Source organism: Pongo abelii, chromosome 10 (genome assembly GCF_028885655.2).
Source record: "Pongo abelii isolate AG06213 chromosome 10, NHGRI_mPonAbe1-v2.0_pri, whole genome shotgun sequence".
Lineage (NCBI taxonomy): Eukaryota > Metazoa > Chordata > Mammalia > Primates > Hominidae > Pongo > Pongo abelii.
In genome coordinates, this window is record NC_071995.2 from 104,544,970 (window position 1) to 104,571,588 (window position 26,619).

Genomic DNA, 26,619 nt, shown 5'->3' on the forward strand with positions numbered 1-26,619 from the left:
TTCTATTATTTGCCAAGTGCTATGTTAAGTGAGCTCCATTTTTTTCTCATCAAATCCTTAACATACGTTCTGTTTGTTCAATATGTTTAATAACCATTGAACCATTTCTAGTTATCCTTTCTGAAGCCCAATGCCATCCCAGGTTTGTAAGCAGAAGAAGCCCAATCTTTTGCTCCAAATAGCTTTTATCCAATGAGGCATGAGCTCCAACATGATCCTGCCTTATTGGTGCTGTAGCATCTCTGACATTTGGTTCCAAAATTAAGCAAATATGGAAAATTTGAAATTCCACTAGACAGACAACCTGTTCTTGAATACTCCCAATTCACTTCTATAAACACTGGGGGCTCAGAAGGTTACTGAATGTTATAAACAATCCAATAACATTTGAACCTTTTGCTGCTTAGAGCAAAGTGTTTGAGATTCATCTGTTGGAGAAAAAAGATTTTTAGAAAACAACCACATAAAAGTTACTTCCAACTTCTTTTACAAGCTCTATTTTAGAGTGAAGTGAAGAATTTCTGGGGCAAAATGTAGCCAGTTTGGAGGCCTGGAGGCAAGTGTCTCCTGAGATAAGCCATATTGCCAAGCAAGCCTGGTGCCATGATTGTTTTGACAGTGTTCTCCCTCCTGAATTCCTCGCTTCTAAATGCAACATTCCTCTTCAAATTTTTAACCTTTGCATTTTCCATTCTTAGAACATTATTCTCACTTTCCTAATTTTACTGCCCCCTTCTTTTTCCATTTGCAAGGACAGTAGCAAGAATGCCGCAGTTCTCTGTGGGGTTTGATCTGGCAGAAGAAAAAAAAAGCAGTAGTTTTGCAGAACCAAATGCTATTTCTGAGCTCTGTGGCTTTGCAGAGATTTTTATTTCTGTAAGAGGTTGTGTTTTAAGTATTATAGTCTTAGATTTCTGCTTGTTGCAGTGGACAGCCAAGCCTCAGTTTTAATTTCATATTACTTTGGCTGGTAATGATGAGTCTGGAAGATGGAACAGGAATCAGGAACAATTCTCCCATTCCATCTCTGCTAAAATTGTCGCTTGTTTATTTTCAGAAAGAGCTGAAATTTAACAAGTAAAATGAAAGGAGTAGGAAGAAAAGAAATGACCCAACGCCCCAGTGCTAGCCAATGACAGCATCTCATTCCATGGGTGTGGTCGTCCAGATGTTAGCTCCTCCAGATGTGCAGCCCCGTCAGTCCCAAGGCAGACCCACCTGTGCTGGGAGGCACTGATGTATATCTGAGGTCACGCTGCTCACCTTCAAGTCACACAGTTAAATGAAAGATGTTCTGTCTTTAGGCGCTGGGTGTTCTAAGCCCCGCTCTCCTCTCCTGGGTCTGCAGATCATTCAGGCTTTGTGTTCCCAGAGGAAGGAGAAGAGACCATTTGTCCAAGGAAATATCTGTAATACATGTTAAGTGGCTTGTGAGAGAGCCCTCTCATTTATTGGCTGAAACATGAAACGGAAAACATGTGCAGTGAGCACAGGGCCCCCACCAGCTCTCGTTCCTTCCCAGGAAACAGAGTGATGAAGGATGGAACAAACACGTGAATTCAGGCAGCCCACATGCCTGGGTGTTTCACAATGCTTTTTGCATCTGTTGGGTGGAAGTCCTGGGCATTGGGTTCGGAATTTATAGAGACAGATTGACTTTGAGTCTCTAGCAGGGATTCCATTCCTGCTGCTATGGGAATAGGTTTTTCCATTTAGCAAGCAGGAAGCAATCCTTATTCAACTATGTGTTTATTTATGTATTTGATGCACATTTACCGAATGCCAATGTCTGCATTAGGGACTGAGGAATAAGTCACAGACCTTACATTCAAGGAACTCATTCTCTAATGAGGAAAGAAAGAAAGAGAAACAAACATTTACAATAGAGTGGAGCCAGTGAGACTAGAGAAATGTACAAAATAATTTGGGAGGAAATCCGGGGAGTGTAGAGATCTGTAAATCTAGAGTACTGGATATTTGCTGCTTTTGGCCGTCAAAGATCCATTTCCCTTCCTCTTGGTAACATTACTTCAAATTTTATTTGAATATTCATTTCACTCATACCCCGCTGGCTGCATCCCCAGCATCCCCTGATTGGTTGAAGCCAAGCAATATATCCAATGTCCCTCTGATCAGAATCATTGGTTCAGGGCATATAATCCAATTCAGTGTAATTCAGGAGGGAGCTGCTGGAGGCTTCTGGAGCAGAAACTCATTTGTTCTTCTAAAAGAACTGAGAAACTCAGCCCGCATCCCTGCTGGATGGCTATGGCCTCCTGAATCCTATGTTTGATGAGAGGGGCCATTCTTGGAATGGAAAAGACACGGCAGAAGGCAGAGAGTAGGAATGAAAGGTAATGGAGTTTTAGTGCCTGTGCTGAACCACTGTAGCAAGCATTGTCTAAACCCATCTATCACCTGTAATTCATCTTCAGTGAGATGAATTCATAATCTCTCATTATTATTTAAATCACTTTGAGATTTCTAATCCAGTTGACCCTTGAGCAACACGGGTTTGAACTGTGTGGGTCCACTTATACACGATTTTCTTCTGCCTCTGCCACTCCTGAGACGGCAAGACTAACCCCTCCTTCTCCTCCTTCACCTCAGCCTCATCCTCCTCTTCCTCAGCCTACTCAACATGAAGATGTCAAGGATGAAGATCTTTATGATGATCCACTTCCACTTAATGAATAGTAAACATATTTTTTCTTATGATTTTTTTTAACAACTTTTTTCTCTAGCTTACTTTTTTGTAAGAATACAGTACATAATACATAACATACAAAATATGTGTTAATCAACTGTTTATATTATAGGTAAGGTCAACAGTAGGCTATTTGTAGTTAAGTTTTGGGAGAGCCGAAAGTTATATAAAGATGTTTTAACTGTGTGGGAGGTCGGCGCCACTAATCCCCACATTGTTCAAGATCAACTGTACTTACACCGAAGATAGATAATGTTTCAAAAAGGAGAGAAGGATGTATACTAATAAGTGACAGTTCAGCATGCTGCCAGGCACTCTGCTAAGCACTCTATGTGTGCAAGTTTCTTAAATCCTCACAATGCTCCTAGGAGGCAGATTATTTTTAACCCCATTTTGTGGATTAGAGAATCAAGGCTTAGAAAGTTTAACTTGCTCAAGGGTACATAGAGCAAATGTTGAATATTTTTAGGGGGTCTAATAAAATGACAACTGAAAAATGTCCATTAGAGTGAGCAATGCAAGGTGCACCAGAGAAATCTTAGAGAACTTAGAGAAAACATTTTGGGTGAGTGCTGAGAGAAAAGAGCTGGAATGAGGTGGACTGAGGTATGAATATGCAACAAGGAAATATACACAACTGTGTGGACATTTTGAAGTAGTTTGACATTAATCATGGCCTTTAGATCAGTTAGGATGCTTTTGGATGCAAGTAATAGAAAACTATAATTCAAATGTTCTTAACAATAAAAACATTTATTTTCTTCACATAACGGGAAGCCCAGAGGGATGGGAGGCTAAAATGTTGTAGCTTAAGTAGTTCAACAATGTCATCAAGGACCTGGTTTCTCCAAGATCTTGTCTCAGTCTTTGGTGTCCCAAAATTTTAGCACCATATATTTAGGTGTGGGCTTATTTATATGTATGCATCCTGATTAAATGTATCCTGATTAATATGTATTCAGCTTAGTGAATCTAAATCTTCATGTCTATCATCAATTCTGGAAAATTATTACCCAATACCATGGGAACCATAGAAAATGCCTGTGCAATGTAAGACAGCCATTGCATTTTTATATGAGTAAGGCTAGCCTCGCAAGGGCTCAATTTTCCTACTTGGAAAATAAAGAGTTAGGAAACTCAGGTGAACTGAATTCAAATCTCAGCTCTTCAAAGCTCAATTTTATCATTTGTGTCACAGAAGACATCAATACAGCCTTACCTTATTTGGGTGGTGACAATTTAATCAGATAACATTTAAGGTATCTAGCAAGGACAGTGATCTTATTGTCCATATTTTCCATGTCCAGTTAAAAGCTGTGACCACAGGGCTAGAGCCTAGGGCAGATCTATATCTAAAGCTTCCCAAATGAAGCAGCTGAACCATGTTTTATTCCATTTGCTACATATGCTGCATGGTTTAGGGCAAAGAAGTCCTGATTGGATTGATTTGAGCTTTGAGATAGAACTCCTCTGGCCATATATCAAATAGGCTACCTTGTCTCCTGCCTGGAGATAGTCAGGATGGGAGTGGAACCCTGGCTTTGTACCCTAACCAATCAGGATGAGTTGCATCCTTGAACAGCAGGTCAACACTGAGTACATTCAATGTGTCAGACAGCCTGCTGCGTATAGATATAAAAAAGACACAGTCGACTGCAGTATAGTGAAATAAGCAGACACCAAAACAGCTCATTTTATATGATGTAGTAAGTGATAAGATGAAAAGATTCATATAGGGTACCAAGACAGGATACTGGAAGGGCATTCTATGCAATCTGAGGTTTTGAGAAAGTCTTGGGAGGAGGAGATGCCACATTTAGGTCTTCAAGACTGGCTAAGAGTTAGCCAGGCTCATAAGAATTTTAAGAACATTACTCTGGAAAAAGAGGACTGTCTGAGCCAAGGCACAGAGGTGCAAAAATGATCTGGTATGTAACTATATGCAGTTTAGTATTACCAGAAAATACAGCAAGTGTCAAGAAAATAAGGATGAGGAGGCAACTGAGAGTCATGTCTTGAAAGACCTTATGGTGCATTTGGGCACCTGTGCATTATTCATTAGATCCATAATTCCCAAAACTTTGCATGTATCAAAGTCATTAAAAGAGCACAGATTTCTGATTCCAAAGGCCTGGGGAGAAGCTTGAGAATTTTCATTTTTTAACAATCGCCAGGAGGTGCTGAAGCTATTGGTCCCTGGGCCACACTTTAGGAAGCTCTGCTGTAGAGGACAGAGCATTATTGAAGGATTTCAGACAGGAAGTGACATGGCAAATTTTGCTTTTTTGCTCAAGCTGCCAGGCCCAAGGAAGTCTATCTCATATGATTGCACCATAGGTTTTACCTAGCCTGCTTCTCAGAGGCATCAATGCTTTAAATAAGATATTGTAGCCCTTCTTAACCTTCAATGGAACAAGGTTTTTCTGTTGGATTGTTCCTGACCTCCTGCTGACCATGAAAATTAGGTCTAACACTATACGGTCTATGTAAACTATTAAAAGACCAGCAGAAATCAGAACACCACCTTTATTGACTTTGCTTTCTACCCTGATCCTATGTTATCCCTGATGGCTTCGTTCTGCATTAGTGCTCAAGAGCATTTCCAAAGTGTTTCTGAGTCTGACAAAGGGACAGAGCTGTTCTTGAATGAGACACCTCACAGTCTGACACTTGGTTTTGTTTGAAAAAGGGGCATGAAAGTCATCTCAGCAGGCCTGTGGTGGGCGTCTAATGAGATGACAGATGTGAAAGCTCTCTGGGAATATCAAGCACAATGAGGGCGTCACTTTCTAGCTTTAGGGATACATTTTTGGAGGAGGTTGAAGGAGGTGAGCCTGCTGGGTGCTAAGTGTTCCTGATGACCTCTCCTGTTGTTTTGTGATAAGCCCTAGATGCTGGCTTTTGACGGGTATTAGTTGGTTTCTGAGCATACCAAAAAGATACCAAAGACAAAGAGAAATTTTCAAGGCATTCAGTTTAGAATCCTGAGACTCCACCAGTTGTTCATCCGTGCTTCCTGCCTGATGTGGGAATCCTCTCTATGACATCCCCTTCAGGGTCATATTCTTGCAGCACCTCTGGAGTGTGTTAAGTGTCACCTACTCATTACACATTTTATTATGTTGCTTAACATGTCAAGAATCCAATTTACAAAATTCTCCTTCAAATCTGTCTTTTATTCCACTGTGCTCTATCTCAGAAAATGGGCAGTAACATCCCAGTCCTCCTTCATTCACTCACAAAATATTTATTACGCACCACATCCTTTCCCATGACCCCACATCCATTTTACTTGCTAACTAGCTCTTCATTCACTTCTCTCTAAGTTAACCACCAACACCACTACATTTTAAGCTACCAGTCCCTGTCACCTGCAGGACTGCAGTGGTATCCCATGAGATTCCCCAGGTGTACTCTGCCTCTATTCATGATTTGTAGCCAGAGTGACTTTTAAAATACAAATCTAAACATCACACCTGAAGAAATATTTCAGTATATTGCCATTACTCTTAGAATAAAACCAAAATACCTCAACATGGACTACCAGGCCCAGATAACTTGACCCATCTTTATCCCACCAACTTTGTATTGTACAACTGGTACCTGTGTAATACCAGGCTTCCTTTTGCTTTTTGCATTCTAGCCATGTTAACTCTGACCAGAACCAGCCTCTTCCCCCATCCCTACTCTTTATTGTCTCTTGCCCTTGAGATCATTCATTCATTCAATCATACTCCTCAGTTCATCATTCATACCTCATACACTTAGTGTCATCTAGCTAATCATCTTGCCCATCTGATTAGTACAAAATAGGCATTGTTGCTTCAATTTGCATAATCCAATATCTAGTCAACCGGAGCACCTCTTTGTATAATTATTCACCTTTTGGGTTTCCTCTTCTGGTTCTTCTTTGTATCTTTTGCCCATTTTTAAAAACTTAGGGTTCCTGACCTTTTCTTTTTGATTGTTAAGACATTCTTAAATATTCTGTATATTCATCTTTTGTCAGCTTTTTATATTGCAAAGACTTTCTTCCAATCTATGTGATCTCCTTCACACTCTCTTTGAGGAAGGCAAGCACTAGGAGATGAGGCTGACTGTCTAGGTAGGGGCAGCTACTAGGAAAATCAGACAGATATCAAGTGGCAGTGCCAAGTTTAGAACCTGAGAAATCTGATGATTCCTAACAGCTCAGTACTTTTATTCATCAGTAACTCATGAGGTTTCTAATACAAGATGCGGTCTAGCTAGCAGAGCTTGATATAGCTTCAAGTAGCTTCCTACTAAAATGTATACAAAGTTAAAAAAAGAAAAAAGATAAAAATTCATACTACCACCAATGAGCAGAATTTACATTAACCATAAGATCAATGGAACTGGATTAAAACAACTAATCAGTAGCATCCCAAACATGCTGTCTATCTGAAAGTGAATATAAAGAACTTTTTCTGTCCCACAGTTTTGTATTCATGACTGGAAAGGCAAGGTCTGAGTTAGATATGGCAAATATACGTATAAGTGCCATTACACCTCCCTCCCAAATTCATTGCAGGCATCACTTATCTATCACAGCATTCCTTCCTATTGAGCTCAGATATGGATTTTGAGTCCTTGCCAGCAGTGTTGCAGTTGCCACATGAAGTAAATGATTGGTCTCTAAACTGAAATTTACCTGTTATCCATAGTCATTCTAACCAGAACACGGGCAGTGATCCCTCCTCATGCTGCCTGCTGTTAAGAGATGCACTGTCACTGTCATTATGCTCCTCTTCTTTCCCTCTGATGTGATTAGGCTTTGTGTCCCCACACAAATCTCATCTTGAATTCTAATCCCCATAATTCCCACGCGTCAAGGGAGAGACCAGGTGGAGGTAATTGAATCATAGGGGCGGTTTCCCTCATGCTGTTCTTATGTAAGTGAGTGAGTTCTCATGAGATCTGATGGTTTTATAAGGGGCTCTTCCCCCTTCGCTTGGCACTTCTCCTTCCTGCCACCCTGTGAGGAAGGTGTCTTGTTTCCCCTTCACCTTCCACCATGATCGTTAAGTTTCCTGAGGCCTCTCCAGCCATGCTGAACTGTGAGTCAATTTCCTTTATAAATTACCCAGTCTCAGGCGTTCTTACTAATAGCAGTCTGAAAATGGATTAATATACCCTCTCACCAAATTCAAATCACTTTTTTTTTTCTATATTCAGTCATAGACTGAAACTCTTACAAAAGTGCTGGGCAAGGAGTACCAGAGGGAGCAGCATGACACTTGCCTTCTGGAAGGCGTATACACCACATCAAGCAGGCAAGATGGATATGGGAACAGTGGTAAGAACTGCAATCAGAGTGAATCACAAAGAAAAAAAGATGAAAACTATAGGCTGAAGAATATGAACCAGGGGACATAGTGAAAAGGTCAAATATGTTTAATTGAAGTCCCATAAGGAGAAAGGAGTGGAATAAGACAGAAGCAATACTTGAAACACTTATGACTGAGGTTGATGTGAAATGATAAGATATTAATACCCATATTCATTCAAGAAGGCTCCCCGGATTCCAAGCATGATCTTAAAAAAAAGAAATCTAGACATATCAGTGAAATGTCAGGCAAACAAACATACGAAGATGATGTCCAAAGAATCAACAGTTAGACTGACAAGTAACTTTTTAGTAGCAACAACAGAAGCTGGAACACAACAGAATGATAACCTCAGCGGAACTGCCTCACCTCAACTGGAAATGAAAGAAAACAATGGGCATCTAAGAATTCTCTGCACTGAAAAATCACCCATACAGCCATTTGCACACTGAAACTGAAGGAGTTTGAACCAACAGACGTGCTACTAAAAATATTCTGAAGTATGTTATTCAAACAGGGGAATGATTCCATAAGGAAAACTGAAGATGCAGGAAAAATGAAGAGACACAAAAGTGGTAAAAAAAAAAAAAAAAAGAAAAAGAAAAATGAGTAAATCTAAGAGCATATGCATATTCATGACTAAAGAAATATAAGGAAAAATAATAACATCTTGGAGTCAGGTTTAAAATATATTTTTGGAGACAATTAAAATTCAAAATGACAGTAGCATATACATTAAGAAGAGGTAAATGGAATTTAAAAGTTCTTAGTCCATTACATTGTTCAGGAGAAAAGTAACGTATATATTATCATTAGCTTTATTTATCGAGAACACAACCTGCATTGAAAAGATAAAGTTTATTTGTAAAACTGTTAACCATGCTTTTATCTAGATTGTAGGATTATAGGTATTTTTTCTGCTTCTTGAGAATGTTTTATACTTTCCCACCTTTTTTTTTTTTTTTTTTTTTTGAGATAGGGTCTCTCTTTGTCACCTAGGCTGGAGTGCAGAGGCGCAATCTTGGCTCACTGCAACCTCTGCCTTCTGGGTTCAAACGATTCTCGTATGTCAGCCTCCCAAGTAGCTGGGATTACAGGCGTGTGCCAATATGCTCAGCTAGTGTTTTGGTATTTTTAGTAGGAATAGTGTTTTGCAACGTTGGCCCGGCTGGTCTCAAACTCCTGGCCTCAAGTGATCCATTTGCCTCAGCCTCCCAAAGTGCTGGGATTACAGGCGTGAGCCACTGTGCCTGGCCCACTTTCCAATTTTCTACAATGAGTATACAATACTTTTATAAATAGAAAGTAATAAAATATTAAAAATATAAAAAGTCATCTGTAGTGTAAGAAAATAATATAATTTTGCCATTTGATAAGGTCATAGTAAAAGACTTTCCTACACTAGAAGAAATGTCAGCATCAATGACTTCAAGACCATATCTAATGCTAAAATTCCAAGTATTTGATGTATCTTTTTGGCCATTCAAATTTCACTCTTTCGAGGAGTAAGAACAGCAAAGCAATCTCCAGATAGCATATGTGATTAACAGACTTACTCAGATAATCATTGCAACTCTCATCCGAAAACGAAACCTGAACTCAGATACTATCTGTTTCACATTCCTTCCTAACTTGATGTAGTCAAGGAGACTAGAAGCTTCAATCCTGCAACAGGAATAAAATAATGTTTCAGCCTAGAGGCTTTCAGTTTGTTTCTGCCCACTTCTGGATCCACTTGGGAATATGTGTGATACTGTGGCCAAATTTCCCCTGGGATATCTTGAATTTGGATCCCTGACTCTGAAGCCAATGCGTCGTGTAATCTTAGAGAAATTGACAAACCAGTGCCTTAGTTTCTGACTATGTAGGAAATAGGAAGAAGGGCAGGGCTGCAAGTGATAACTTCCCTGAAGAATGTTGGAAAACTCCCTAACACTTTTCACAGCTCTGAGATAGTGTGAGCAGGGGTCAGACTCCACCAAAGGTCAAATGGACACATGCCCAGTGACCTGGGGATACCAGGGGTGGGGAGCAGAGGGGTGGCCTAAACTTAGTGCACTTTCCACAAAGACGGATGGAAGCAGATGTGGCTCTGGCTCTCAGGAAAGGAAGTCTATTCTAGTATACTCACATCCTGAAGATTTGCCCAGCCTACTCAGCAGAGGCCATTGGACCTTGGGTGTGATGTTAAGAGCCAAATCCTAAATACCTTGAGCCTTCTCCAATTCTACAGTAGTGGGAAAACATCTTGTGTTGGTTGACCATGAGATAGCCTGCCAAGAGGGAGAAGGGAAGGCTCTGCTGTTTGCAGCATCTTTCCATGTGGGTGTGGGTGTGACACATGCCCCTAGCACAGCACAGGCACCACAGCATCTGATGTCCCCTGAGAATTTTGGACACTTATTCAGAAGGGACCTCCAATGTTCACCGGATGCTTGACTTCTTTTCCATTGTCTTCAACAAATAGCCATGTGCCAGCTGTTTTAACAACTCCAGAAACAGGAAACTCACTCCCTAACTTGGCGGCCTGATTTCATTTTTTTTTTTTTTCCATGTCTCTTAGAAATTCTTTCCTTGTAAAGAACAGAAACTTATCTCCTTGTAGGTCTTTTCTTTCTGGTCTTACATGGAATGACCATATTATTTATTGTCCAAATACAGGCTCATGCTTGAAACTAAATAGGGGAACTATTAATAATTGCATCCGGAAAATAGGGGTAACCTGGAACTCTCTCCTGGCAAAATAAGACATACAGACCATCCCAGCCTTAGGTTTACCCCAGGGATAACTAGAACTAGCTTGTCCCCCTCCTTCAGAGTCACTGACATTCAAAGGTACTTAAATTGCCCCCCGAGTCTTCTCTCCTCTAGAATAAACAAGAGAGGCTGATTTCTTTAGTAGAAAGAGAATCAGACTGAGAGCAAGAAATAGCTGTGTAACTTTTGGGGGCTTCATCAGAGAGAGTCAGTTGCCTCCCAAGATCCAATGTTATATCCTGGTATCCAAGAAAAGAAAGCAATTTGTAACATTCTGAAATGTGATAAGTCTGTCAGAAGGACATGAGATGTGCTATATGAATTGTGAAGCATAAATTGTGGTTTTATTTGTTCTGCAGAAGCATTAAAAAGTTGCAAATTTTTCAAGAGGCAGGATAGTGTGGTGTCTGTGGATTCCAAATTTTGGTCTGCAGGCCTGAGGCTGAGCTGGTTGCATCAGAATCTGCTGGGAAATTGTTTAAAAATCAGATTCCTGGGCCTCACCTCAGAATCTCCAGAGGGGCCTGTAGCATTTGTATTCTGAAAAGTTGTGGAAGCAATTCCCATGATGAGCCAAGTCTGAGACCCACCAGCAAAATGACCAAGAGCACCAAATTTAGTGCCATTCACTCATTCACTTCACACATATTTATCGATCACTTACTATGTGTCAGACATTTTCTAGGCACAGGTGAGCCAGCAGTAGAGACACACACACACACACACACACACACACACTCACACACTCTCAGTATAAATTTCAAAAGATTTGTGGTCAGGGGCCAGTCTGATATCACTAGCTATGTGGTTCAACTTTCCAATGCCTTAGTTTCCAACTCTATGAAATGAGGATGATGATATCTACCCCATAGGGTTGTTGTGATGTTTAAATAAGGTAATGTATGTAAAGTGATTACCCCAGTGGCTGGTCCACAGTGAGCGCTCAATAGTTATGCAGACCATATCATGTTGATGGTGATGTCAAAAGCAATGACAGTGAAAAAGCTAGAAACAGAAAGCAAAGAAAGTTTACTAGTTTCATCCCATGGATACATTGAAAGACAACCTATGTTCACATCCAAGTTTTCTGTGAACCATGCAGCCACTTTTTCACTATGATTTTGCATGGTCTTTCTTTAGAGATTCCATCCAACATTAATGTTCTATAAAACCCAAACCACTCAAATGTGCCAAAACAAAACAAAACAAAACAAAACCCTTCCGGCATTTGGCCATACTGCCGGCTTTCTTCTAGACCATTCCAGCTCCTGGTGCTTGCCTTGACGTGGGATCCAGGAGTCAAACGCATCATTCCAGGCATGATCTGAATTTAAAAATATATAGTAAGAGAAATGACAAGGATTATAGTAAGGAGTTGAGTTATCACTTCTATCTTATCATTCTAGTTACTGTACATGGGCAGGTCTCAGGCCAGGTTCAGGTCTCATCACCAGTTGAGATAAGGCAGAAAGAAGATGGACAGAGATGGAAAGGATATGTGGAATAAGACCACCAGGGAGTGAGGCAGGGCTATGGACGAGGAGGCTGAGAAGCTGCCTATTTTGCAGGCAATAGCTTTTACTCCTCCAAGGAAGTCAGCAGAGATTTTAATGAGAACATCTTGGCCAAGGCCATGATTCACTGTCCAAAACTGGGCTGGGCCCCTCACACTGGGAGAATTTCACAGTTTTTCACATTATTCCCAAACCCCACTCCTCTGTTTAAGGATGTCACTCAGAGTTTATTACAAAAAGGGTCCAAATGCCTCCATTCATATGTCCTAAGGGGCCAGAGGCTTGGGAAGAGTAGCAGTGGCGAAGAGGGCAGCCAGGAGCAGGGAAAAAGGGCAGTTCTGGGACACATTAGGAAGACAGCTCTTAGGAGGGAAAGCTCAATTCTCTTTGTTCACACAACCTGGGTTCAGAGCCCTAAAGAGAAGCAAACACTGAAATGCAATGGAAGAACAGGAAGTTGGAAGGAAGAGAAGCTTCCAAGAGGCAACTGGCCAGCTATAGTGCTGCCATGTGCACTACATAGCCTGGGCATTGCACAATTCCAGAGTGTACCATTCATACAGGGCAGAAATAAGCAGATATTTTCTGCAAAGGACCAAATAATAAATATTTTTGGTTTTGCAAGTCATACAGTCTCTGTCACAACTATTCAATTCTGCCATTGTAATAAGGGTTGTTGAATAACACAGGACACCATGTATTTTTATTTGCTAAATATGGCAACCCTATTTGTACACAACAGCAGCCATATACTATACATAAACAAATGGGCACGGCTGTGTTCCAGCAAAATTTTCTTTATAAAAGCAGGCAGTAGAGCAGATTTGATGATGATATGAATGGACAATCCCTGGAGTTTTGCAATGCAGCAGTGCTTTCCAGCCAAGAGTGCCAACAGGGCACCCAGTTTCCAAATGGCATAGTGGGTAAAGCAATGATTTTCAAACGTGTTTGACTATAAGCCCTACAGTAAGATACACATTTTAAACCATGATTAAGCTTCACAAAAACATACTTAACCTACACTAAGTGTGATATACTACATCTTATTATATTCTGTTCAATTTTTTAACTGTTGGTGGCAACTGATGCAATTAACTTTACCATCTTCTAATGGATTTTCTGGACTTTCAGCCAGAAGATCTGAGTTTCAGTCTTAAATTCTAACTCTTGTCAACAATGTATCCTTAGAAGAATTACCTCATTTGAGAATTTACATTTGGAAATGGGGTTCATAATCATTTCAGAGTGACTTTATGCGACAAACATGATATAGTTCAGTTTCTCAAACTGTGGTGTAATTACCATTGGTGGTACCTGAGATTTTTAGGTGCACAGGTGAACATTGTATGCACCTATTTTAATTCTTTATGAAAACATACAACTTATGTCAAATGTATAATGTTACCTGCAATATAAAGCTTCCTTTTAAAATAAACTTATTTTAAAAATAGGATAATTTACTTAAAGACAAATATTAAGCAAATGACATTACAAGTTATAGGTGAAAGTTGTGAATTTGTACAAGTGGTAAGTAAGTGAAGTTTAGGAAGCTTGGAGATGATGTATGACCAAGTACAACCTAAAAGATGGTAGGAGTGACATGGTGGCCCCTTGTAGACTTGAGCTAAATGCCTGATTCACTGTGAATTCTCCAGCACTGAGAATTGGATTGGCTCACAATCAGTGCTCAATATGTGGTTATGACAAATGGATGAATGGATGTTGGATTTATGGATGGATGGATGGATGATGGGTAATAAGTGGAAGGGTAGATGAGTGATGGATGGGTTGGATGAGTGAATTGGTAGATGAATGATGGGGTTGGATGGATGGTGGATGATGAGTAGATGGATGATGGACTAATGGATGGATGAATGAATGATGAATGATGGATGATGGATGGATGGGTGGATGGATTCATGGATGAATGGGGAAATGAACAAAATAATTAAACACCGACCTTTTGGAGTTAGAAGAACTTAGTTTAGAGTTACAAAGGATGAAGCATGGTGTCAAAGGTGTCAGTGACTTCAGGGCCTGGGGGTGGGAGGGTGGGGGCAGATATTCTTGCTCGGAGGTGTCATCTGGATGCTAAAACCCTCCATACTGCCACAATTAATACTGAGCCATGGAAACATCAGGCTGAAACAGGAAACACTAAGCTGATGTCAGCTCTGTTGCCCACATAGAAATGTCATTCCTGGACACAGGCACTTGCAGTAAATATCTAGTGAAGACAGTAGGAATAGAAATGCCTACAACTATAAATCCTTGGAAATGTTGACTCATATAAGTTTGAACTTCTAGCCATTTGCTGATGAGAATGGTATCTTCTAGGTGCAGCCCACGGGCACAGAGGGCACCAGGGACCAGCAACAATCGCATGTCAAAAGGATAAGGAAACTCAAGTGCACTGGGCTGCCCTACTCAAGAAGAAGCTCCCATAATAGGTCAAATTCCAACAGAGGAGATTTTTGCATTGGCAGAGAGGGAATGATATCTTATAATATGACAAATGACAGCCCTTATAATTCAAACAGTCTCTACTTCTTTTATTAAGAAATATTTGGAAAACATGAGGTACTCAACTTATTTTTTCAATCCCAGGACATACCCATCTGCTTTTACCTTCCAGTTTCATGCTGAAAAATTTAAAGTGATACTATTTTCATCTCTTCCCTCATTTCAATGCAGAAGAACCCTGATGAACTGATGCATAGAGAGAGCAATTTTTTACGGACAGAGGGGAACTGTGGAAAGGTGGTGACGATCCAGCCTCTGTAGAAAAATTCTGAATCCCCATTTGCTGGTATGTTCTGCCACCTTTCTGTGCCTCAGTTTCCATTTCTGTAAAGCAGGGAAACATCTACGGAGCTGTTGTGAGGATTAAATGAGTTAGCAAAGGCAAAGCATCTCGAAGTTTCTGGCACATAGTAAGCACCCAATAAATGTGACGTAATTTTATTCTGTGTACTTACTTTGTACCAGAAACTTTGACTTTAAGAATGTTATTTAATCCTTAAAAATTAAAAATTATTCTTAGTTTCCAGATCAAAGGTTAAGTGACTTAACAAACTCTAGCAAATAGTAAAAGTAGGATACAAACCAAATTCCTTATCTTCTTGTCTTTCCTGCCATCTTATGCTACTGTGCTAATCTGATTCACCAGTTAAAAGCCATTTCCATAAAGCATGAATTCAATTAGGTTTATATTTTTAAATTTTTGATCTAACAATAGAATGGATCCCCTTTCCGCCCATCTTTATTTTTTTTTTTTTGTCGTGTGTGTGTGTATGTGTGTGTGTGTGTGTGTGTGTTTCGAGGTTGAGATACTTAACCTGATACTTAAATGTGACTCTAAACCACTTGAAGGCAAACTTCATTTCATCTGTATCATATGACTTGGTGGAAAGGCATATACAGAGGAAGGATTTGGTGACAAGAGATGGCTTATGGCAGCCCCCGCCTGGAGTGGGCCCCTACTTTCCCACCAAGGCTAATTTAGAAGGCAGAGGGTGCTAAAGGCAGTTGGAAATATTAGAGGTTGTCCTTTGCTTACCAGCTTCTTCCAGGACCCATGTGTCTTCCAGCCCCCTTCCCAGACCTAGTTCTACCCTCAGTACAAGACATCTCAGACTCTGAGGGACTATAAGGTAGGAAAGATATGGACATAAATGAAGATGGGAAGGAGAAAGGAGTGAGAACATTGAGAGAAGTTTTCTCAGTGGCTTGTGATTTTCCCTAAAGAAGGAAACAAGGGCATGGCATGAGTGAGGGAAGGTGGGCGGGAGCCTAGAATGAGATGGGAGAGAGCTGACTCAACGGGAAAAAGCAATGCCAGAAGACTGTGAGAGCCATTGACTAAGGAAGCCAAGAATGCGACTTCATTATTTCACTACCTGTGCCTTTCTTAGAAAAAATAGCTTGGACTCTTGAAACATCAGGCTGTGGTCTCTAGGTTCCTTTGAGGATGGATGGTGGTATGGTTTGGCTATGTCTCTATCCAAATCTCATCTTGAATTGTAGCTCCCATAATTCTCACATGTTGTGGGAGGAACCCGGTGGGAGATCCTTGAATCATGGGCAGTTTCCTCCATACTGTTCTTAGTGAATAAGTCTCAAAAGATCTGATGGTTTTATAAGGGGAAATCCCTTTTGCTTGGTTTTTCTCATTCTCTCTTGCCACTACCATGTAAGTTCTCTTGCCACTGCCATGTAAGAACTGTTTTTCTCCTTCTGCTATGATTGTGAGGCCTCCCCAGCCATGTGGAACCTCTTTTTCTTTATAAATTACCCGGTCTCAGGTATGTCTTTATCAGTAGCATGAAAACAGACTAATACAGATGGTGAGTTCATTCAGCTCTGTGTGGATTCATTCAGCCACCACATAAACCTGTATTGAACTCATACTATGTACCAGGAAGTCCACCGGGCTCTGAGGACACAATGGTAGTAGAAATAAAAAATGCCTCTGCTTTCAAGGAACTTACAGTCTGATGTGGGAGATGATCAATCAGCAAAAGACAACCATTTTCATAAATAAGAAAACAGGGTATAAGGAGGGAGAATAATGGGGAACACCTTCTGAACTCCAGGGGTGGTTCAGAGATGGCCTTATAGAAAGCGGGGAAAGAGCATCAGGCTGAGGGAACAGCACGTGTGGAGGGGGCCAGAGGAGAAAGGAGCTCATCAGGGCAGGAGCCTAAAGTACAGGGAGCAAGGGGCAGTGAGGCCAGAGAGATTGATAGAGTGGTAGGCAGGTCAAGTGGGGGCTGTCAGGGTTTGGATTTTAATTTTAATTTAACTTAATTTTAACTGGGACATCCATCTTTGTACCTGATGAGGCTCTCTTCCCAGCAATGTCCAAGTTGAACATTCTAAAAGTTTCAGGTTAAGGTAGTATCTTTGCATCATCTACACTGTCACCAAGCTCTCAGGACCAGACAGCATATTTGGGAAATGCCTGGGGAGTAGGGTCACACTAAACACAAATATTTTTGTCTTAAGAGGGCTCACCACCTTGGACCACATCCCTCCAAACCACTGGGAAGCTTTGTAAACATACAGATGGATGCCTGGGCTCCGCCTCAGGCCCTCTGCATCAGAATCTTGGGGGGCTGGGGGTGGGTAAATTCAAGCCCTAGATGTGACTTTACTGTCTTACAAAGTTCCAACTTGCCTCTTCAGGCTCGTAAACTCTCCATCATACCAAACATGGAGCCCAAAGAGAATGGCTTTCCCTTTGTTGATAATGACTCAACCAAAGCATTCCTCCCCTGCTTCGTTTACCTGCCGTGGGCCTCTTAGCAAAGCACACCTGTCCATCTGTCAATATTTACTCTGTCTGCTGCCCTCAACAAAAGAAGGGAAAATTGTTTTCACTGTCAAGCTAGTGTTTATACAAAGGATTTGTAGACTTTCTCAGAGCTAGGGAAAATCCATCACCCTCAGTTAACCTGTGCCCTTAATGAGGTGGTAGCTTTTCTCCCACCATCCCATCCATCAGGGATGACAGTATGTAGCTTGTCAACCAGTAAGCATTCAGGTTGAAAATGATTTCACCCAGAAACCTGGGGAGATAGATGCTTGAAGTGTAACCCAATCTCACAGGGTGAAGCCTGCCCTGCTGATTACAGAGGACAGCCCCAGTGGGGCTTCATCTAGGACCCAATGAGAGGAGATCCACAAATGCCAAGACACTTATAAGAAGCCAATATTCTTCGGCACTCAGAAAGCTTATCAGCCCATTACATCTGCTCCAATCAATACTTCACCCAGTGTAACTTCCAAGGGAGGGCTCTACTGCTGCTGAGTCAAAAGAAATTGAGATTCATGTTGCTGGAACCAAGCAATGCTCAGAGACATGCACTCCTGAGAGGTGGCTGGGCTCGCTCACAAAGAGAACAATATTCACCAATGAAACAACTGCCTGGCTCCAACGGGCTTTTGACATCCAAGCCACCTGGGACAGACACACTGAAAAGCCATTTGCAGGATACAGGAGGAAAAACAAATCTGATCACTGCCTTTGTCATTCAGAAGAGCCCTTGAGGTTTATGGACCAATCCAAGGGGCAAAAAACAAACCATATCTGTGAAGGAGCTTCAGGGCCCACATACACTCTGCTGGAAGTGCAGCCCAGACCTGCTGCCCCAGCTCCTACTGTGTGCCCAGTGCTAAGCTGGGCACTAAGAAGTAAACCAAATGATCTGTGTGATTCACAGAGCATCTGTAGCAGCCTTCAGAGGGGCTCAAACTCATCTCAAAAATGCATGGAAGAATCTGGGGGATCCTGGCTCTCCATGGGGGGAAAAATAAATAATATTAACAGATATGTCATTTACCGTGTACCTTACCGTATGCCAGGAAAAGACTGATAAATTTTAACTCATTGAATTAAAACTCAATCCAACTCTCTGGGATAAGTCCTGTTATCTTTAGAAAGGGGACAAAACTAGGACCCACCCCAGCAAAGTGTTCTGAGATGGAATCTCAATAAAATAATATCTAGAATGTGCTTAGAATAGTCCTAGCATGTTTAGGCCCTCAGGAAGTGTTAGATACTTTTTGTTATGATGATTATTACTGCTACTACTACGTTTATTAGTCTCATTTTACAGCTGAGAAAACTGAGGCTTGGAGAGGTTATGGGATTAGCTGAAGGTCACATGGGCAATGAGCAAGAAGCCAGCATCAAAAGCTAGGTCTTCCAGCTCTGGAGAGTGACGTCTTCTCTGTCAGGCTGTAAAAGACCTGCTCTGCTCTAACTGTGGGTGGGGTGTGAGGACCTCACTTCCTTCAGAAAGAATCTGGGGCCAGCACAGGATCTATTCCTGGGTACCTCGGTCGTGGTGTACTGCCGCCCTCGTACTGTTCGCATCCACCTCCCACACGGACTGGGCCGCACTTCGTAAGCTGCCCCAGCTCTCCTGCTCCCTGGAAACAGGCAGCCCTGCTCTGGGCACTGGTGCAACCCAGGACCTGTTCTCCAGGCCACTTCCGGGGTGGCTGCAGTGTAAGACCCCACACCCCCTCCCCTGGAGGCCCTTTGCCAGGGACGCAGGGAAACAGGACTCCTCACCTCTGAACCTTGGCTCTCTCCCTTCCTAAGCCTTTTGAGCTGGCTGGGCCCCCCAGAGAGGAACAAAGTTCCTTTGTGAGGGAAACTGACTCAGGTCTCTCATCGCCAACTCCCCAGAGAGTATGAGGCTGGTATATTGTTTTTCTTCTTGCTGCCATAACACATTCCCATGTATTTTGTGGCTTAGAAGGACAAAAATTACTGTTAACATTTCTGGATGCCAGGAGTCAAAAATGAATCATACAGGGCTAAAGTCAAGGTGTTGGCAGAGCTGGTTCCTTCCGGATGTTCCAGGGGAGAATCCATTCCTTGCCTCTTTTAGCTTCTAGAGGCTGCCTGCATTCTGTGGCTCGTGGCCACATCACTCCAATTTCTGCTTCCTGTCCCACCTCCTCTGACTCTGATCCTCCCACCTTCCTCTTCTAGGGACCTTGTGATTGCAATAGACCCACATAGATAATACAGAATGATCTCCCCATCTCAGGATCCCTAACTTTATCACATTTGCAAAGCCTCTTTTACCATGTAAGGGAACATGTTTGCAGGTTTTGAGGATTATAATGTGGACATCTTTGAGGGCCATGATTCAGACTAGCACAACTGGGTTCTTCAACAAACTTTGACTGCACTCCAGCCAGACTCAGGCACTGTGCTGGGCACTAGGCGCTCTGTTCAAGGCCTCCAAAACAGCTAGATGTGATGATGTGGGTGCCCGCATGTTCATAGCTTCTTGGAGGTACAGATTACTTCTTGTTTGACTCCCTCCTTTGTGCCAAGCACATCCTAATAGCTAATACTTATTACATGCCAGGCTCCGTCCAGAACACCATAAATCTATGATAAGCATTGATGCTTACAAGAACACTATGAGCAGGTACTATTATCCCTCCACAGATGGGGAAATCAGGGATCTGGGGCATCTTAACTTTCCTAAGTCCTGCAGCGAGTGAGGAAGGGCCATGATTGAAGCCTGGTCAGTCTTACCCCTGAGTCTCTGCCTATAACCACTGTTCCACCTGGCGTCTCAAATAGCAGCTCTCAAAAAGCACCTATGGAAAGGAGGAAATGGAAGACATGGGAAGCTAGAACTACACATTCAGGGGCTGAGCTCTTGAGTGTCATAAATGAGAGGCCTTTTCATGAAAGGGAGGCTAGAAAGAGAGCCTAGAAAGGAGGGGGTCCCAGAACTTCTAGGAAGGCTCTGCCAGGTACACTCCCCATGGGCTTAGAGGAGGGCTGGAATCTCAGGAGGCTCCACATGAAGTCATACATATTTGATTAAAGGTGGCCCCCAACTCCTGGGTGCAACCTGGGAAAAGGAGCACATCTGCTTTTCCTGACCGTCTTCTCTTTCAGGACTAGCACAGTCCCTGCTCACAGCAGGGGTTAGATTAATAAATTTTGATTCCATGAAATGACTTAGAAGTGCACTGAATACACATTCTGACCCAATCCTGAATAGGTAAATGTTAAAAGACAAGAATCAACCAAAGCCAAGGTCAGAGCAGACCATGAGCATCACAGAGGAAATCTGGGATGATCCTAGTCTGTTTCCCCAGAAAGTAGGGCCTGAGTCAGAGGACTGATAAGAATTATATCACTCCATAGGGACCATCCCTGGGTACAGGGGTGAAGACAAGGGCAAGGAGGTAAGGAAGGAGGAGGCGTTAGCTTTCCATTGCTGTGTAACAAATTATCCCCAAACTCAGTGGCTTAAAACAACAAGCATTTAACCAAACTCAGTGGATTAAAACAACAAGGTTCTGAGGGGCAGGAACCCAGGCGGCTGGGTTGGGGGGCTCTGCTTCAGGATCTGTCATGAAGAGTCAGGCTGTGGGCTGAAGCTACCACATTTCCAAGCCCCTAATGGGACTGCTGTCAGGAGGCTTCTGTCCCCTGCTTGCATGGGCCTCACATGACATAGCAGCTGGCCTCCCCCAGAGCAAGTGATGGGAAAGAGGAATTCGAGAGAGTGTGTATTAGTGTGCTTGGGCTGCCATAACAAAGTACTACAGACTGTGTGGTTTAAACAACAGAAGTTTGTTTTCTCACCATTCTGGAGGCTACAAGTCCGAGAATAAGGTGGCGGCCAAGCCACTTTCTCCTGAGACCTCTCTCCTTGGCTTGCAGACAGCCGCCTTCTCACCACGTCCTCACATGGCCTTTCCTCTGTGCCTGGGTATCCCTGCTATCTCTCTGGGTGTCCAGATATCCTCTTCTGACAAATACAACAGTCTCATTGGAGTAGAGCCCTTCCTTGTGGCCTTATTTTAACTTAATCACCTCGATCATGACCTTATCTCCAAATACAGTCCCATTCTGAGGCACAAGGACTAGGGCTTCAACATGTGAATTTTGAGGGGACACAATTCACCCCTTAAAAGAGAGAGAGAGAGACCCCAAGAAAGAAGCCAGAGTGGTTTCATAACCTAACCTTGGACGTGACATCTCATCCCTTCTGCCAAAATCTATTCTCTACAAGGGAGGCAATAAATCCAGCCCACACTCAAAGGGAGAAAAGTGAAACTCCATCTGTTGAGTGGATGAATATCAAAGAATTTGTGGACATATTTTTAAATCCACCACAGAGGGAGAGCCAAGAGGAGGATGCATTACCGAAGTGGCCACAGCTATGTGTGCGGACTGTTGGATCCTGTGGGACTAGTCCCTGAGAAATACATGAACTGTGTCTCGGGGCTATGTATGGTCAGTGGAAAGGGGAAGAACTTATTAACCAGCTCCCATCATCAGTTGGTTGCTGTCCCCACAGCGGGTACTAACTCCTCTGGACTCCAGGCTGCTCAAGCAGGGCATGCGGTGAGGTCCCTTGGAGTCAACAAGGAAGCCCAGGTGGACGTGAGAGGCTCATGCGTGGGCCTGAGGCCAGGCGCTGATGTCAGCACCTATGTGAAGCTCGTCAGGGCCATGCAGAGCTAGTGACCACAGCAGTTTTGGAACAAGGTGGGTGAGGCCTGAAGGATCTCAAATTCCATCAATGATTGACTTATTATTACTGTTGTATTATTAAAAATATTAATAGGCTGGGCATGGTGGCTTACACCTGTAATCCCAATATTTTGGAAGGTCGACGCAGGAAAATTGTTTGAGCTCAGGAGTTCAAGACCAGCCTGGGCAATACAGTGAGATCCCCATTTCTACAAAAAAAAAAAAAAAAATTTTAAAAACTAGCCAGAGCCTGGGCAACACAATGAGATCCTGTCCTTACAAAAAAATGTTAAAATTAGCCAGGCATGGGGGCGCTTGCTCGTAGTTCCTGCTACTCAGGAGGATAGGGCAAGAGGATCGCTTTAGTCCATCCACTTCAAGGAGTTTGAGGTTACAATGAGCCAGGATCATGCCACTGCTCTCCAGCTTGGATGACAGAATGAGACCCTGTCTCTTAAAAAAAAAAGAAAAGAAAGAAAAGAAAATGAATAATTGAATTTCAAATCTTTGATGTCAGAGTGTTGTCCAGTGATGTTCCAGTGCCATCCACTGCAGCAGTCACTATGGTGACTATTCGAGACACTTGCACTGAGGAATGGAGGAGCAGGGCGCTTTCCGGCCAGCGGTGCCATAGCGACCACTGGCTCAGATGCTGCCACCACCTCCAGGGTTGTTCTTCCTCTCTGAAAGGGACTAAGCAGAATGAGGCCTCTGCTGCCTCAGGGCTGAAATGGGTTTCTGTGAAGTCTGTTTCTTACAGTTTGATCCACCAGAATAAAACACAGTTTGAGTATCATAGCATTCTCCTACACGCTGTTATTTCCTTCTTATTATGTATCTCTTTTACGTCTGAGGACTTAGCATAGACAGTGCTTCCCATGATTTGGGAGGTTTTTCCCCTTTGAGGAGGGAAACTTGGCATTTTAATTTTTTAAATTCATCCTCACAAGAGGTGGTGCCTTCCAAATAAAACATTTTCTCCAAAGACTCATGGCCTAAATGGAAAATAAATATCGTGAGTTCTTAAAGGTTATTTAAGAAATGTGACAAATAATTCTACAAGTATGAGTATTCTAGTCTAAATTATTCTCTATTATCCTGTCATGTATTATTATTCAAACTTTTTAAAGATTTGTTGGCTCAAAGAGGCTATTAGTTTTTAAAGTTATCTAGCTAGCCTCCTCCTTTTAAAATATCTATAATAGTATCATGTTATCTCTGCATTTATTAACTATTCGAAAGGTATGGGAATTATTTTGTATTTGAAATTAATAATTTTTTATTGCTATCATTAGTCATCATAGCATTTGCCATAACAATTGCAGACATGCCTTGTTTTAATGTGCTTCATTTTATTTTGTTTTGCAGATACTGTGTTTTTTACAAAATAAAGGTTTGTAGCAACCCTGCATCGAGCAAGTCTAATGGTATCATTTTTCCAACAGTATGGACTCCCTTTGTGTCTCTATGCCGCATTTTGGAAATTCTTGAAATACTGCAAACTTTTTCACTATTACATCTGTTATGGTGATCAGTGAGCCGTGATCATTGATGTTACTATTGTAATTGTTTTCAGGAGCCATGAACTGTGCCCGTAGAAGATGGCAAGCTTAAACGATACATGTTGTGTGTTCTGACTGCTCCATCGACTGTTGCTCTCCTGTCTTTCTCCCTCTCCTCGGGCCTCTTCATTCCCTGAGACACAATAATATTGAAATGAGAACTATTAATAACACTACAATGGCCTCTAAGTGTTCAAGTGAAAGGAAGGGTTACACACCTCTCACTTTAAATTGAAATGATTAAGCTTAGTAAAGAAGGCACATCAAAAGCCAAGCTAGGCTGAAAGCTATGCCTCTTGCACTAAACAGTTAGCAAGGTTGTGGTTGCAAGGGGAAAGTTCTTGAAGGAAATTAAAAGTGCTACTCCAGTGAACACATGAATAATAAGACAACAAAACAGCCTTCTTGCTGATATGCAGAAAGTTTCAGTGAAGAGTTCTAGATAGATCAAACCAGCCATAACATTTTCTTAAGCCAAAGCCTGATCCAGAGAAGGGCCCTAACTCTCTTCAATTCTATCAAGACTGAAGGAGGTGAGAAAATTGTAGAAGAAGAGTTGGAAGCTAGCAGAGGTTGGTTCATGAGGTTTAAGGAAAGAAGCCAGTGAAAGGCGAAGCAGCAAGTACAAATATAGAAGCTGCAGCAAGTTATCCAGAAAATCTAGCTGGGATAACTGATGAAGGTGACTACACTAGACAACAGATTTGCAACATAGATGAAACAGCTTTCTAATGGAAGAAGGTGCCATCTAGGACTTTTATAGCTAGAGAGAATTCAATGCCTGGCTTCAAAGCTTCAAAGGACAGGCTGACTCTCTTGTCACATAGGGGCTAATGCAGCTGGTAATTTTAAGTTGAAGCCCATGCTCACTGATCATTCTGAAAACCCTAGGGCCCTTAAGAATTCAGCTTAATCTACTTTATCTGTGTTCTATAAATGAAACTACAAAGCCTGGATGACAGCACATCTGTTTTACTGAATATTTTAAGCCCACTGTGGAGACCTACTGCTCACAATAAAAGGTTTCTTTCAAAATATTAGTTTCTTGACAATGTACCTTGTCACCCAAGAGCTTTGATGGAGATGTACAAGCAGATTAATGTTGTTTTCATGCCCGCTAACACAGCATCCATTCTGCAGCTCACAGATCAAGGAGTGATTTTGACTTTCAAGTCTTATTATTTAAGAAATACATTTTGTAAGACTATATCTGCCATAGACAGTGCTTCCTCTGTTGGATCTGGGCAAAGCAAATCGAAAACTTTCTGGAAAAGATTCACCATGCTAGATGCCATTAAGAACATTCATGATTCATGTGGAGAGGTCAAAATATTAACATTAACAAGAATCTGGATTCCAACCTTCATGGATGACTTTGAGGGGTTCAAGACTTCAGTGGAGGAAGTAGCTGCAGATGTGGTTAAAACAACAAAAGAACTAGAATTAAAAGTGGAGCCTGAATAAGTGACTGAATTGCTGTGTCTCGTGATAAAACTTGAATGGATGAGGCATTGCCTTTTGTAGTTGAGAAAAGAAAGTGGTTCCTTGAGATGGACTCTACTTCTAGTGAAGATGCTGTAAACATTGTTGAAATGACAACAAAAGATTTAGAATATTACATAAACTTAGTTAATGAAGCATCAGCAGGGTTTGAGAGGAGTGATTCCAATTTTGAAAGAAGTTCTACTAAGGGTAAAATGCTAACAAATAGCATCATATGCTACAGAGAAATCTTTCATGAAAGAAAGAGTCACAATGAGGCATATTTCACTGTCATCTTATTTTAAGAAATTGCCACAGCCACCCCAACCTTCAGCAGCCATCAACCTGATCAGTCAGCAGCCATCAACACTGAGGCAAGATCCTCCACCAACAAAAAGACTGTGACTCACTGAAGGTTCAGATGATTGTTAGCATTTTCAGCAATAAAGTGTTTTAAATTAAGGTATGTACATTGGTTTTTCCAATATAATGCTATTGCACACTTAATACACTATGGTATGATACAAACATAACTTTTACATGCACTGGGAAACCAAAAAATTTGTGCCACCTGCTTTATTTTGGTGGTCTGAAACTGAACCTGCAATATTTCCAAAGTATGCCTATATACATTTTGCTCCAGCAGAGACTGACAGAACCTTGATATATACAGCACATAAGAAGAATCTTCATTCCAAGTTATATCTGTTATAACTTTCTGTCCTTTATTTGTAAATGCATATTCAGAAATGAACAATGCATCTAAGTGTCATGCTTTGATCATGTGATTGACCATTCCACTCATTAGGCATGCTATAACCTGCAGGGTCATGGCATCATAGATCATGTAGACACACCCAGGTCCCAGAGTCCACACTAAAGCAGGTGCTGGGTGATCAGTCCTTCCAAAAGCCTTCCCAGAAGACAGTCAAATATATGGAGGCTGAATATAGCTGAATGAATCATGGCACTTATAAAGTTATATTTAAATTATCTCTTTGCCCATCCGTGCAGACAAACTGTGAGTCCAGTGAGGACCAGGTTTGTGTTTGATTCACTTTGGTATCTCTGGTCCCTAGCACAAGGCCTATCTGGCACACAGTTGGTGAAATCAAACTGACCTGTCCACCAGAGGCTTCTATGGGGTTGTCTGTATTCTCTAGACAGCACCAGCTTGACATGACCGCCTTACCTAGATCCTCAGGCTCCGGCTTCAGCT

At 41.8% G+C, this 26,619-nt stretch overlaps 1 long non-coding RNA gene across 2 annotated transcripts in view; it reads right to left on the reverse strand.

Moving 5' to 3' along the window:
• Positions 1-928: 928 nt before the first annotated feature.
• LOC129049340 (uncharacterized) overlaps positions 929-26,619 on the reverse strand; it is a 105,281-nt gene continuing 79,590 nt past the window's right edge. For both annotated transcript variants that reach the window (XR_008512378.1, XR_008512379.2), the window contains one exon: positions 929-1,407. This is a non-coding gene — a long non-coding RNA (uncharacterized LOC129049340). The remainder of the gene's footprint in view (positions 1,408-26,619) is intronic.